Source organism: Podarcis pityusensis (assembly GCF_964106645.2).
Source record: "Podarcis pityusensis genome assembly, chromosome: Z".
Classification (NCBI taxonomy): Eukaryota; Metazoa; Chordata; class Lepidosauria; order Squamata; family Lacertidae; genus Podarcis; species Podarcis pityusensis.
The window spans coordinates 35222757-35237218 of record NC_138044.1 but is presented as its reverse complement, the minus strand read 5'-3'; the positions used below and the strand labels follow the sequence as shown (position 1 = coordinate 35237218).

At 38.5% G+C, this 14462-nt stretch overlaps 1 protein-coding gene across 1 annotated transcript in view; it reads left to right on the top strand.

Annotated features, from left to right (window-relative positions):
- Positions 1 to 14462, top strand: part of DIAPH2 (diaphanous related formin 2) — a 346556-nt gene that overhangs the window by 32853 nt on the left and 299241 nt on the right. The gene's annotated exons all lie outside the window — the stretch shown is intronic.

Below are 14462 nucleotides of genomic sequence, written 5' to 3'. Positions count from 1 at the left end.
AAGCTGAGTGGCAAAGAAAGGAAGGAAAAGAATTGAAAGCACACTTAAGAGTTTTTGTTTCTGAAGTTGGCTTACCTACTAAAGTGTCCTGCAGGGGGTTGGGTAGTTCAGAATCTGGCCTGCTGACCGGATCCTGTTCTTTCCCCCAATCAGGATAATATATATCACATTGCTGTTTAACAGGTTTTTAAGGCAATTATTCCATGACATTATCATAGCTGCCTTGGGGAAAGGAAAAAAAGAGCAAAGGAGCAAGGAGGCAGCTAGTCAACATCAGTGCCTATTTCATCTGGACTGTCCCTTCCACCACCAAACCCCTGACCAACTGTTCATATTATAACATTCATATGCTTTAGTGTTAAAATAGTAATCTGCTTTCCATGTTTTGGCAGAAAGGTGGTATATATACTTAAGAAATAAATAAACATTAGGACTTAAATGTAAAAATACTTATTGTTTAAATCTTAGTAGTAATGTCTGTTAAAGCTAGTTGTCTATAGAGCTTGCTGCTTATTGCCATTTCTTTCCTTGATATACATCCTTGGTCTAGGGTGGATTTTGGTGAAAAGTGAACACAAACAGCCCAATGCAGAAGACAATAGAACTACTGGTAGTGGAGGTAGCCATTTGAAACTAGAGCCCATACCAGCAGAACTGCTGTAATCCTTCACTGGGAGCAGATTTGACAGTTCCTTGTATATTCAGACATAGTGCAAAATTGAGTTATAATTTCAGTGAGAGATTTAACACAATAAAACATGAAAGTAGAACAATGAATTTCCTCAGAATGTGTTTCCAGAACACACTTCAGATATGAAGCTGGTTTAAATGCAAACCAGGCACAAAGTGCTGCAGTTGAAACATTTTTCTTTGCTTTTCTGCAATTTGTTGCCTCTCAAAGTAAACGAAGCCTGCTTTTTTAAAAAAAGAGAGAGCAGGAAATAAAGGTTTGAAGCAGTGTTCAGTTCTTGTGTGCTGAAAACAGGCTGAGATTTTTCTTTAGCTTCATATAGAATAGAATTGTTTTGGTTCTTAGGAACTTAAACTAGTCAAAAATGTTAGTGTTTCAGCTATTGCAATGTTAACACATACGCTCCTGTAGGTAGTAAAGTGACATACTGCAGATGAAGATTGAAGTATGTTTTAATAATTTGTATTGCAGGTTATACATTTTCATTGTAACAAAGATACATCAGTGGAACTGTCTTGAAAAATTTCAAAGCGGTTGCTTTGTTCCTCTGTTTGTATTATACTAGTCTTCTAAAATGAATAACTTAAATACTGAGCCATAATATACTCAAAAGGTAAATTATTTCACATTAATATAAATATTCTTCTTGGTCTATAAGAAGAGTTTCTGTCCATTTTATAGTTCATTACAGATAAGCAACTAAAAGAATTGACTGTTGAATCACCTTTCATGTTCTCCATCGCAGAATATTGTATTAAAGGAAACAGAACCAAGCTTTAGCACTTTAAATAAGCAAGTCTATAGCAAAAGAAGATGAACAGAGTAATGCTGATAGGTTGCTGCAAGCAAAAAGAAATTGAGAGACAATAATCCTGTTAAGAATTAATCACTATGAACTGTGGTTAGGAATATTCAGGTGAAAGGCTTTGAAAATGGAGTTTGAAAGCCATCTCTCAAAAATAGCAGTTTTAAGAGAATTCAGATAGAAGATACCGTAGAATAGAGCTTTTCAAACTGTGTGCAGGACATGTTAGTGTGTTGGTTGCAGTGTGTAGGTGTGAACATTTCCTGCATTCCTCCCAGGGCTGGAAAGGTGTTAGTCTAGCCTCTGATTGGCTAGTAAAACTGAATTACCGTGTCACGAAATCATGCATTTCTAAAACGTGTGTCACCAACATGAAACGTTTGGAAAGCTCTGCCATAGAATTATCACTGCATACTTTAGCTAGTGCCGTAGCTGTAGTTATTGGGAGGGTGGTATTTGCTTATGGAGGATCCTTTCCTGATGCCCTGTTTCATACAAACATGCATGCATGACTTTGGATAGTGGGTTTTCAGAAACTGCCATGTTACATCATCTTAGTTAATTTACATATTTCAAAATAGTGGTTAAATTTAATCTGAGGGTAGGTGGAAGAGTGGAATTCTAGTTCTGAAATGAAATCCTCTTCCAGTTTTTGGTTTTGCCAAAAGGTTTAGATTTGAAATACTTGAGAGTGCTTAAATCCCAAAGAAATTCAAGAAATCACCAGATACATAAAATAATTCTTTACTTCCATGAATTATTTTATGTATTTGGTGATTTCTTTAATAAACTGTTTCCAGAGTTTATTTAATCATTTTAAAGGCACATTTCATTAAACTGTAGCATAGATTTTTCTGGTACTAAAAGCTTTATATAAAAATTGTCATGGTTGCCACTGTTGAGTAGTATCTGGCATTACTCCCTAAATACATGTTTGAGTAAGAGTAATGTGGACGGACAGGTGGCATGGTTACTGTAACAACAGTACCTCTTGTCATACATAGTCTATGTAGATATGCTTCTAGACCTACAAGATGTGGTGATGCCAGCTCTTATAAGGAAGTTTTCATATTATTGTGTATTTGAATTATGGATTGATTTTGTAGTTGTAAATTGCTCAGAAGCCATTTTGTTATATATGTGATATGTAAATTAATAAATAATAAGGTACGCAATTAGTGTTAGGCTCAAAATGGACCTATTTCAGACTTACAGTGGTTTGTAGTGGGCTTCAGCCATTGCTTAATTAGCTAAATCTGGCTATTTTGTAAGTTTGACAATGTTGATGGCATTGCTGGGAGCTGTATAAATGAAAAATACCTTGATCAAGCATGTCTAACTGCTTAAAGAGACAGAAGAAGTATTAGTGTGCTTGGTGTGGTCCCTGATATAATTAACTACCAAATACATAGAAATACTGTTAGAGATGCTGTGGGTGAAAAGAAGTATGAAAAATATCTGACCTGTCTTCATTAAATTCAGGCAGAGACCATATAGAGCTAAGGAGCTTTGGGAACTGCCTATTAATAATAACCAGTCTTCTGAGATAAGCCAAGTTCCTGTGACTTACCAAAACCACAGTGATAATTCATTCTCTTTTGATAAAGAGATGTTTGCTCATTCTTCAAGATTTTGAGTATCATAGCCTTAAAGACTGATTAGCTGATACTTCAGTGCCAGAATACTGCTTGAATTACGTATTTTAGCTGATATTTTTCAGCAGTAGTACCACCTAAATAGATAGATGGAATCTGTCAAGAGCTCTATATTATAGTTTTATTGTACAGCGAATGAGGCATGCACTCTAGCTGTATTTGAAACCAGATAAAAGAACTTTGAATCAGAGGGTAATAATTAAATTGTGCAGAAACATTTTTCTTAAATCACTAATTTTACTATCGCAAATCTGAGTCCCTCCCATTTGTTCATCTTTCATTGTCCTTTATTTGGGAAGAATAATAAAGAGGAAAATTAAGTCCCAAATGAGTCCATCATATTGATGCATTGCACAATTAACACAGATAAGGTAAGAGAATCATAGCTACAAATAGGGAGTGTTTAAAGAAATGGTGACTTCATAGGAGTGATTCCTGATTTGCACCAGGATTGCTGCTGTATCTTGAAAGAAGATGCTGCCACGTTGGATTCTTTCACTACATGATGCCAGTATGCCTTTGATTTGCCACCACAAATTCTAGGTCAGGAGAATTGCCTTGGCAGAGTAAGGACAAACAGGAATTCCTTGATGTAGCCCACACTGTTTGGGGGCATTTTAAATCTCCATTATCCAGGAAGAATGGTCCATTCTTAAAATCTTGTTGATTAATGAAAAGGAAAAGTGGTGGTGGTGGTGGGGAACCATACCATTTTCACCATCTTGGAATTATAGGGTAAATTGCCAGAAAAATGCAGTTGAATGATAAGACTTAAATTTTTTTATAGTGATTTAATGTTTCTGGGCCAGAACCCACTACACACACGTGTGTGTGTAAATTTGGAGTTTAATTGTAATTGACTGTAAAAGTACAGTCTGTGATAAATGAATTAGAATTTAAAAGTAAACAAAGTTACCCTGCAGAACAGCATTGACTGGTGAGTCATCTTCACATAAGAATAAACTTAGCATTGCTGAATAATTTACGGTAATACCTTTAGGTGGAATAGGAAGACTCTGAAGGCAGGAAATGAGAACCTGTGGTCATTTTAGATGTTGTTACTCTCTGATTCCAGCAGCCCCAATCATCATTGCTAATGGTCAGGAATGATGGGAATCCTAGTCCCACAGGTTCCCCAACACCACCTTAAGGATTGTTAAATGTAGCTGATGGATGAAGCCCTCTTCAAACCTGGAGAAAACAATAGTTTTAGGAAAGCTGAAGCTGGTATGGTACAGTTATTATGCATAGCACACATATTCTCTTTCTTTATTTTTTCCTATCAGCTCTTCTCCAATAGATTTTCCAGGTTTTTGAATGTATTCAGAATGTATAAAATCTGTTTGCCCATACTACAGTAGGGCAAAATAAATGGCAATGTTAGCATAATAGTAAACTTAATAAGTTTTCAGCTTTTTAATGATAGAAATTTAGGTGGGTGGGTGTAGGAGTGGACATTTAGTGAACAGGCCTCCCATCTGGACATAATTTTAGCACAAGGGTGGCTAATCTGTGACCTGCATTTGGCCCACCAAGCCATAGGAAAGGACACAACAGGCCCTGCAGCTGTATTTCCCAATCTGATAAGGAGATAAAGCTTTCTACCTACCCTTTTAGGGAGCCTCCCTAAAGAGCAGACAGAATGGTCTTTCCTCCTCTGAACTTTGAACTAGGCAATTCTATGCTAAGACTGGAAACAAAGTTTTTCTGCTTTTTTTTTTTTAAAGACTAAAATGTATCATTTCTACCCCTGAGCTAAGAGCATGGGGTGGGAAGAAATGCTGCTTTTTATTTTTCATGGAAACATAAGTGTAAAGCCATCTCAGTGGCTGCAGTGGAGAGGTCTGGAAATGCTGATAGTATGTGTGTGTGCATGTATGTGAGAGATCTGTGTTCCTGTATGTGCAGTTTGCATGCAGATGCATACCTAGGCTTCCTTGTGCTCTCAGCAAGAGCCGTTTCGGCACCCCCCTGCCCGCCTCTTATGCCCTTAGCTAGGAGACTGTCCCTTGTGCCCTTAGCACTCTCCAGCTCTCTGTCTTTCTTCCCTCTGTGCCCTGCTGGGCACTCTGCTCACGTTTCTAATAATGCTGCTGGCTGACTGGGTAGGGGGCCCTGCAGGGCTGTTGTAATGACCCGCACCAGTGGCTGAATTTTACTGCCAAGGCACCCAGAGGAGCCTGCATACTTTGCCCAGCTGTCCAGAGCAGCAGAGGAATGGCCCGGGGAGCAAGCTCATACCTATCTGAGGCAAAGAAGAGAGGTTTGATTTTTGTACCTCTCTGGACTGCATCTTTGACAGGCCAGCCTAAGTATGCCCCTGTGTACAAGCAAATATTGGTCACACACACCACAAGCCATCAGTGTTGTCCTTGTACCAAAAAAAGGTTAGCCATCCCAATTTTAAAAGTTCTTGTGTAATGTACTGATAATCTTCTGGAGAGTTCCTCTTCTAACCAGTACCCCTATCCTTGAGTGTCTTGTGGGCAAATGCAGATATTATAAGTAGGTATAAATTATTGTTTTTCTACCTACCATATAGCAAAGCAATAGGATGTTAATGTTATCAAGTGATATTGGTCTAATGAGCTTAGAGATCTGTACTGATCTCAGCTGTTGAATCTCTAGCCTCATTAACCTTTCAAGACTGACTGTTCATTAGTAGCTTGACCAAGCAACCAGGCACTTAAGGATTGAAATTTTACTGCCTTTGTATCTAAAATCAAGCCATACAGTGAGGGGGTAAAGTATTTGATCCCCTGCTAAATTTGCCCATTTGCCCTCTGACGAAGAAATGACCAGTCCATAATTTTAATGGAAGGTTTATTACAGCTGTGAGAGATAGGATAACAACAGGAAACCCCCCAGAAACCCAGAGGACAAGGGGTTAAATACTCACTCCCACCCCCAGCACCATTTTGCCAGGACTGGTCCAGGACATTTTGTTTCCAGAGGCAAAGATGAACATGAAATATAGGAAGCTAGTTTATACCAACATGATTGGTCAATCTAACTAAGTTTTATCTACACCAACTGGCAGCTGCTCTCCAGAGTTTTGAGGTAGGGGTGTTTCCCAGCCTTCCCTGAAGATGCTGAGGATTGAACTTGTGACCTTTTGCAAGCAAATTAGGTTTCCCAACACTGAATATCACCCCCAATACACCACACTACGTTCCACATACAGAAGTTGGGAACTGAAACTTACTTCTGCATTAATCACACAGCTGGAGACAGCATGCAAACCTAGCAGGCATTTGGTGTGGCCATAGCTTCCTCATCCCTCTTCTACAGAAATCTTACTCTAATCGCTTTCTCTAGAGTGGAGAATATGTGTAAGCGAGAATATTTGCTCCCCTCTGGAGAGAGTGTCTATAAAGCAATGCAAAAGCAAAATGCTTTATAAAGCACTTACAGTGCCCTGAGACAGGATCACTGACCTTTATTTGTAACAGGCAAAAACTAGATCAAGAGAATAAGGAACACAGAGTGCTTATTATTCTTTGCTTAGCAGAAATTAGAACATCTAAATTTGTATAGTATTTCTTTCTTAATCCCCAATAGGGATGGAGCCAGCTCTACTGAGGCACCATGGAATCTGCATAGACCTGAAAGAGCTGCTTCTCCCACCTTTTTTTTAAAAAAAATATTTTATTAAGGATTTTCTTGTTTTACAGAAGTAAGTGTAATGCCTCGTATTCCCCCCCCCCCCATGTAACATTTTTACAAATCCGTTTCATTTGTTGAGGCATTAGGGGGAGAAGAAAAAAGGAAAAAAGAAAGGGGGGGTGGAGAGAGGGAAGATGGATGGGGGTGGGGTCGGGTGGCGGTGTTTCTATTATGTTTAATGTATGTAGTTTGGTGTCAGCGTTGCTTGTGTTGTTCACTTGTGTTCCTTTTTGATGGGTTATTTCCCTCTGACTGCTTCTCATTTGTTGTGGCTGCTTACTGCATTCTGCCCAGTGTCAGCCCAAAATAAAAACTTCATCTGAACTTGATACCCTTTTTTGTTTACTAATGTAATTGTGCATATGCAGTGCATGACAAACACATGGGCATTAAAAGCCCATTACCATAAATAGCTGCTGTATAGAAAACCACTATTTAGAGGAAACTGGTGATCCATAATGAACTGAAAAGTTAAAAGCCTCATGGGTTTAAGTGACCGATGTAGTACCTAAACAAAACAAGGTAAATTATAGAGCTATGTCTTGTTTTGCCAGAGGAGAAAGCAATTAACAGTAATCCAAACAGAGTAGAGAAGCCAATTTTCATTGCAGCGTGCTTGAGGTTGTAATGAAGCTTTATTGATTACATAATGGGTATGGGTCATGAAAATGAAATTGTGGCAGAACAATTTAAGTTGATATCTGTCGTGGTAGAAGTTATGGGAAGCTACAAGTTATGGGAAGCATGTAAGGCATATCTATATTTTATAACATCAGTATAAAAACTCATTTGCAGTCGAATTCCCAACATAGCTGGGAACTGTAGTTCTGTGTAAAAGATATCCAACAGTATTTGCTGTTCTTGAAAAAATATATTTCCTAGTGTTCTTTGGGGAAGCCATGGTAGTTAAAATAGTTTTGGACCATTGTGTAGAGATACTGTTAATCATGAATATGACAGTTTAAGAAATCACATGTGGATTGAATATTTCTCCTGTTAAAATAATATGATTTCAAGAACTGAAGTCTACGTTATGAAATAGCTTATTCAGGCTGTAGAGGGTACCAGGAAGGCATATGTTTGTTTTGATGAGCTTGTTTTGTTTTGTTTACCTGTATGTTAGTTGCCTTTTCCATTTTGTGCTGGATAAATTGTTGTTATTTATAAATTATTGTTATTTATTAGTTGCTTTACTCATAAAGTTCAAAGTGACTTACAGACAGAAGTAAGTCTGTAAATATCAAAACCAATCACAGTTAACACAAATATGTCTAAACAAAAGAGGACACGTTTAGCAACTCCTGCTCCAGCAAAAGAGGTCATACATACATAAAAACCCTCCACGTTAAAAGCCAAACTCCAGGCAGAAAAGAAAGTTTTTGGCTGAAATACAATAGATAAATTAATTTAATTAATTAAAATGAAGTTTTTATTCTGTATATGAAGATTAAAAGAAACTGTTCTTTGAAGGGAAAAAATGGTTCTTTTAGCTCCTTTCCATGTGCATAAAGCTTACCTGCAAAAGTTTCCCCCCAAAATTTTATGAATTCTATTACTCAGTTTTATAATGCTTTGTAAAGTAAGGTTTTTTTTTTGGGGGGGGAGCAGCTCTTACCAATGATGCAGGTTAGGTGGAGAGAGTGACTTTTTAATTATCTAGTCACATTTTAACTATGTTAATTAAAAAAAATTATTTCAGGAGAGAGAAAGTCTCCAGCAGATATGCAAACTATAAATATGGGAGAAATGCAATAATGTTTACTGTATGAATTATGCAGTGTACGTTATATATATAGGGGGGGGGCGCGCAAAGTGGTTCAAAGTGTGAGATCTGAGGCAGATAAGATCCTCTGATCAAATTTTCCATTTGCCATAGTTTTTACTTAACTCCCTTAGAGGTTCTACTTAGACATCCCATGTATAGTATGAGAATAAGAATGCTGACCTACCTTACAAGGCTGTTGAAAATGCTAATTTCTGTGAAGTGCTTGAAATGCTTGACATTCTCTATATAAATGCTAAGTGCAACATTCACTAATATACACATTAACTCTTACTAATTTGTCAATGGTTATGGCTGTTTAAAATAGAAGAAGAGTACATTCTTGCTTCTGAAAACAAATTGAAAAAATAATTTTCTTATAGCATAGTTCCGTGAATGTTTTCAGAGTGGCTTTTCTTTAATGAGAAGAAATGAAGCAGTCTAACACTTGAAATGAAATGGAAAGTAATTATGATGATGTTGACTCATTAGAAAGCACTAAACACTTCTTACCTGCTCATCCCTGGAAAGACATAGAGGCTGTATTTTGGGAGGAAACACAATTTTTGCCTAAATAAGCATGGATACACTCTTCTACTACCTGAATATGTGCCAAACTGCTGAGAATTAGAATATGAATAATTAGCCACAGTGGCTGTTCAGACATAACCCTAAAATGATTTAGTGAATGTTTATGTGAATAAGCCTGTATGTGCACTGGGTTTCTTTGCTTCCTTCTTCTCTTCCTTGCATGGCTTCTGCTTTTAAACTAGTCTTTGTTCTGTGTTATGTTGGTCCTCTGAACTGTTGTTGCTTCAAATAAGCAAGGATTAAATATAGATTTGATCTGTGTTTGCATATGAAAGGTATTATATTCTGAACAAATGCTCCAGGCCCACAGTTCAGTTGTTCTTGGTGATATAAGATTAAACATTGTTGGGGTTTAGTCATGTCCAACTCTTCATGACCCCATGGACCAGAGCACGCCAGGCACTCCTGTCTTCCACTGCCTCCCGCAGTTTGGTCAAACTCATGTTGGTAGCTTCAAGAACACTGTCCAACCATCTCGTCCTCTGTCGTCCTCTTCTCCTTGTACCCTCAATCTTTCCCAACATCAGGGTCTTTTCCAGAGTCTTCTCTTCTCATGAGGTGGCCAAAGTATTGGAGCCTCAGCTTCAGGATCTGTCCTCCCAGTGAGCTGATTTCCTTCAGAATGGATAGGTTTGATCTTCTTGCAGTCCTTGGGACTCTCAAGAGTCTCCTCCAGCACCTTAATTCAAAAGCATCAATTCTTCGGCGATCAGCCTTCTTTATGGTCCAGCTCTCACTTCCATACATCACTACTGGGAAAAACATAGCTTTAACTATATGGACCTTTGTCAGCACGGTGATGTCTCTGCTTTTTAAGATGTTGTCTAGGTTTGTCATTGCTTTTCTCCCAAGATGCAGATGTCTTTTAATTTCATGACTGCTGTCACCATCTGCAGTGATCATGGAGCCCAAGAAAGTAAAATAGCTCACTGCCTCCATTTCTTCCCCTTCTATTTGCCAGGAGGTGATGGGACCAGTGGCCATGATCTTAGGTTTTTTTTTATGTTGAGCTTCAGACCGTATTTTGCGCTCTCCTCTTTCACCCTCATTAAAAGGTTCTTTAATTCCTCCTCACTTTCTGCCTCATCTGCATATCTGAGGTTGTTGATATTTCTTCCGGCAATCTTAATTCCGGCTTGGGATCCATCCAGTCCAGCCTTTCACATGATGAATTCTTCATATAAGTTAAATAAGCAGGGAAACAATATACAGCTTTGTCGTACTCCTTTCCCAATTTTGAACCAATCAGTTGTTCCATATCCAGTTCTAACTGCAGCTTCTTGTGCCACATAGAGATTTCTCAGTAGACAGATGAGGTGATCAGGCACTCCCATTTCATTAAGAAGTTGCCACAGTTTGCTGTGGTCGACACAGTCAAAGGCTTTTGCGTAGTCAATGAAGCAGAAGCAGATGTTTTTCTGGAATTCTCTAGCTTTCTCCATAATCCAGCGCATGTTTGCAACTTGGTCTCTGGTTCCTTTGCCTCTTCTAAATCCAGCTTGCACTTCTGGGAGTTCTCTGTCCATATACTGCTTAAGCCTGCCTTGTAGAATTTTAAGCATTACTTTGATAGTGTGTGAAATGAGTGCAATTGTGCAGTAGTTGGAGCATTCTTTGGCACTGCCCTTCTTTGGGATTGGGATGTACACTGATCTTCTCCAATCCCCTGGCCACTGCTGAGTTTTCCAAACTTGCTGGCATATTGAGTGTAGCGCCTTAACAGCATCATCTTTTAAAATTTTAAATAGTTCAGCTGGAATGTCATCACCTCCAATGGCCTTGTTATTGGCATAGTAATACTGAATTGACTTATGCATAGTCAGCTATTTTGAAAAGTTCCGTGTAAATATCCTATAGAGATCATAATCATAATCGTCTGTCTAATTCTTTCCATGTCTTGTAATAAGGGTTTGGCATTACCACCTGCAGTATGTGATGATGGTCAAATTCTTAGATTAGATAAGTCTTATAGCCGCTCCTTTCGAACTGCTAGGTGGGCAGAAGCTGGGACCGAACGACGGGAGCTCACCCCGCCGCGGGGATTTGAACCGCCGACCTTACGATCAGCAAGTCCTAGGCACTGAGGTTTTACCCACAGCGCCACCCGCGTCCAGTTCGAAAGCACCCCTAAGTGCAAGTAGATAAATAGGTACCGCTTTATAGCGGGAAGGTAAACGGCATTTCTGTGTGCAGCACAGGTGCTGGCTCACCAGTGCATCTTCGTCACGCTGGCCATGTGACCCGGAAGTGTCCTCGGAGGGCACCGGCTCCTGGCCTCTTGACAGGTCCATATGGCTTATATAGTGCCTGCCTTTTGAGGCTTCTGGTTTTTTGTAATCTATAAGTATGGAAAATTACCTTGTCTTTTTCAGTCTTTGACTAGTTTGCTCTTACATTTCTCTGCTGACTCTAGGAGTGCCTCTTTATTAGTTTAAAAACTTGTTCAGCAATGCTTGCAGTAGCATTTTTAGTACCTTGTCTGCTGCTTTCCATTTCTGGGAAACCTTTCTTGATTCCCCCCCTTTATACATTTTTAGCCTGGAAGCTCTGGGTGTCTCCTGTAGTGTGCTTCAAATCTTTCTTTTTATAAACCATCTTTGTGCTGCTTTCATATTGACCTTCACTCTTAAACTGCCTTCCAAGATGATTCTAGAATTATTACTTCAGTAATGCAAAGTGGCAGTGAAGAGAAACGGGAATTTTGTTATACAGACATATAATGGGGATAAAAAACACAGTTATAGAGAAGTATGGAACGACTCACAGTACCTATACTTAGACACCACAAGCTACATTTCAGTATAAGCCTGTTACTGCTATTCAGATGTTTGCATTGAGCATGTAGTTTGAATTTACTGTTCTGGAAGGTGGTAGAATGGGAAGTATTTAGGGGAGAGGCACTTCGAATCTCGAAATACAATCATTATTTAAATGTATTCACCTTTCAGATCCTCCACTTCAAGAGGAAAGCATTTGTTATGTTTGGGATGTTCACCCTTCGGTGCAGCTTTCAGTGTCAGGAACAGAAGGGGAAAGAGTTGATGTATGCATGTGAGAGTGGGCCGTAATAATTTAGTAGTCAGCAATCTTTTGATTGCTGCATTGATATACCCTACTCTCTCTCACACATCTGCTCTTTCACCCTCTGTCCTTTACTTTATGAACTGTATCAAGAGATAGTACATTCTGATGTTGAGATCCATTTCCGTTATTCATGAATTTAAAACAAAACAAAGCCATACTTGCAGCTAAAGTCTTAAAAATAGGTGAATGAAGAGATACTAAATTCACAAACAGTGCTTGAACAGATTCTAGCTTTGTACTGTTGATGCTTTATGGCAGGATTAAAAAGAAAGCAAATATTCAAAGCTTCATTATAATGTTGCTCACAGTATAAATATTTCTGTTTAAAATTGAAGCAAAATTGATGTGTGTTACTGATCAAGCTGATATTAGTATCAGCGACTGTGCCACCTTGATTAACTTAAGATGGGTTTATTGAGTTCTGAATTCTAGACATTCATTTTTAGTGAATATTCAGCCAAGTTATAGTTGCCATAAAATAGAAAGGGGAGGGTAAGAAGTGTAAAAAACCCAAAAACCTCCCTTAAGCAAAAAAAGTATCACATGTAAATTTGACAGATTTTTGTATGAATTGAGGTAGGAATTATTTAAAGGTATACACTGTTCAAGAACTAAGACCACTTCCCTGTTGCATTGTGATGGTAACACAAAGTAGAATGCTGATTGCATTAACAAATGTGATAACCAGCTATGGTTGTTGATACCCATGACTTCTATGGACGTGTATTTAAGCATACACTTCCTTGTTTCTGTGGCCTGTGCTTCCTCCCACATATGCCCAAAACACATGTCCCATAGCAGGTATACTACAAAAAAGGGACTAAAGATTAGCCTAAAAATGGAAACCTTGTCATTTTGATATTGATATTGATTTTGTTTAATTTTGTTAATTTGTTTTTGTTGAGTACAAGGGAAATTGAAGAAATGTGTAAGCTGTTATTTGTTTTGATCGGTAAAGAATTACAAATTAAACTTTATTTTGTTTTACAGGTTAGCATGAATTACACTGCGCAACAAAATTTGACAAAAGTCATGCCTCTATGATAAAAATAGCCGTTTCCGATAGATTTTTAGGTGCTGAGCATGAATATGACAATGAAAATACAAAATTGACTACTTTTTCTTAGAGAGCTGCAATAGTTTATTATATAATCAAGAAATACGTATATATGACATGTATTGGTAAAAGCCTTCTTCTACATCTCATGCCGCTTTGCTTGTTACTTGCATAGCTGCTCAGGATTGTCTCTGGCAAATATCCAGCAGTAGTCAGCCAACATGGAAATGGACTACTTTCACTGGTATCATTTCTCCATTGTTACAATTTCCGGATGAAAACTGTTCACCGTGCTTATCTCTAACCATATTGCAGTTGATGGGGAATAAATCCAAGTGGGATTGGAGAAAGTGTATCTTTAAGGACATTTTGCAGCCAAATTTGTGATACAGAGACAATGTGACCTCAACCAGTTCCTTGTAGTTTTCTGTCCTGACATTCCCAAGGAAGTTAGTTGACACAAGACAAAATGCATCCCAAACTTTTTTCTCGTCACCTTGAAGCAGGTTGTCGAACATCTGGTCTTTAAAGAGCTCATGGATCTGAGGATCCACAAAAATTCTGTCTTTAATTTTTGCTGCACTGAGTTGACGGAATTTGTTAGATTGAAAGCTGATCCTGTCTTAAGTCCATGGCTTTTATGAAGTTTTTCATAAGACCAAGTTTGATGTGTAGCGGTGGATTTTTTGTGTTTCTGCCAGTGCTGGGTGTTCCACATTCTTCTCTCTAACCTTCAGAGATTTCCGTTGAGACCGTTCTCTCTTCACGTAGTGGAATGTCTTTGCTCGGTAGTCCTAGTCACACACAAAAAACCCAGTGGCATTTGTATATCCCAGCTGCAGACCCATCAACACAGACACTGCTTTCAAGTCACCACAGAGATGTCATCCATACCTGCTGTATTGAAAGCAGTCTAACAGCTATTTTAGGTTGTCATAGCTTTCTTTCATGTAGGCAGCGTGTTCTCACTGGAATGGGTGAGAATCAGATGGTGTTTTCGGGCACACTACTGCCCACTTCTTTTTCCTTGTGATGCCTCCAGAAACAGGTAGTACCATGTAGAAGGAGCAGTTGTTTTTGTGCATAGGGAACAGCAAATGACATTACCCCTCTTTTATGCCTTTCAGCCATTTTGGAAGATTTCTTGCACA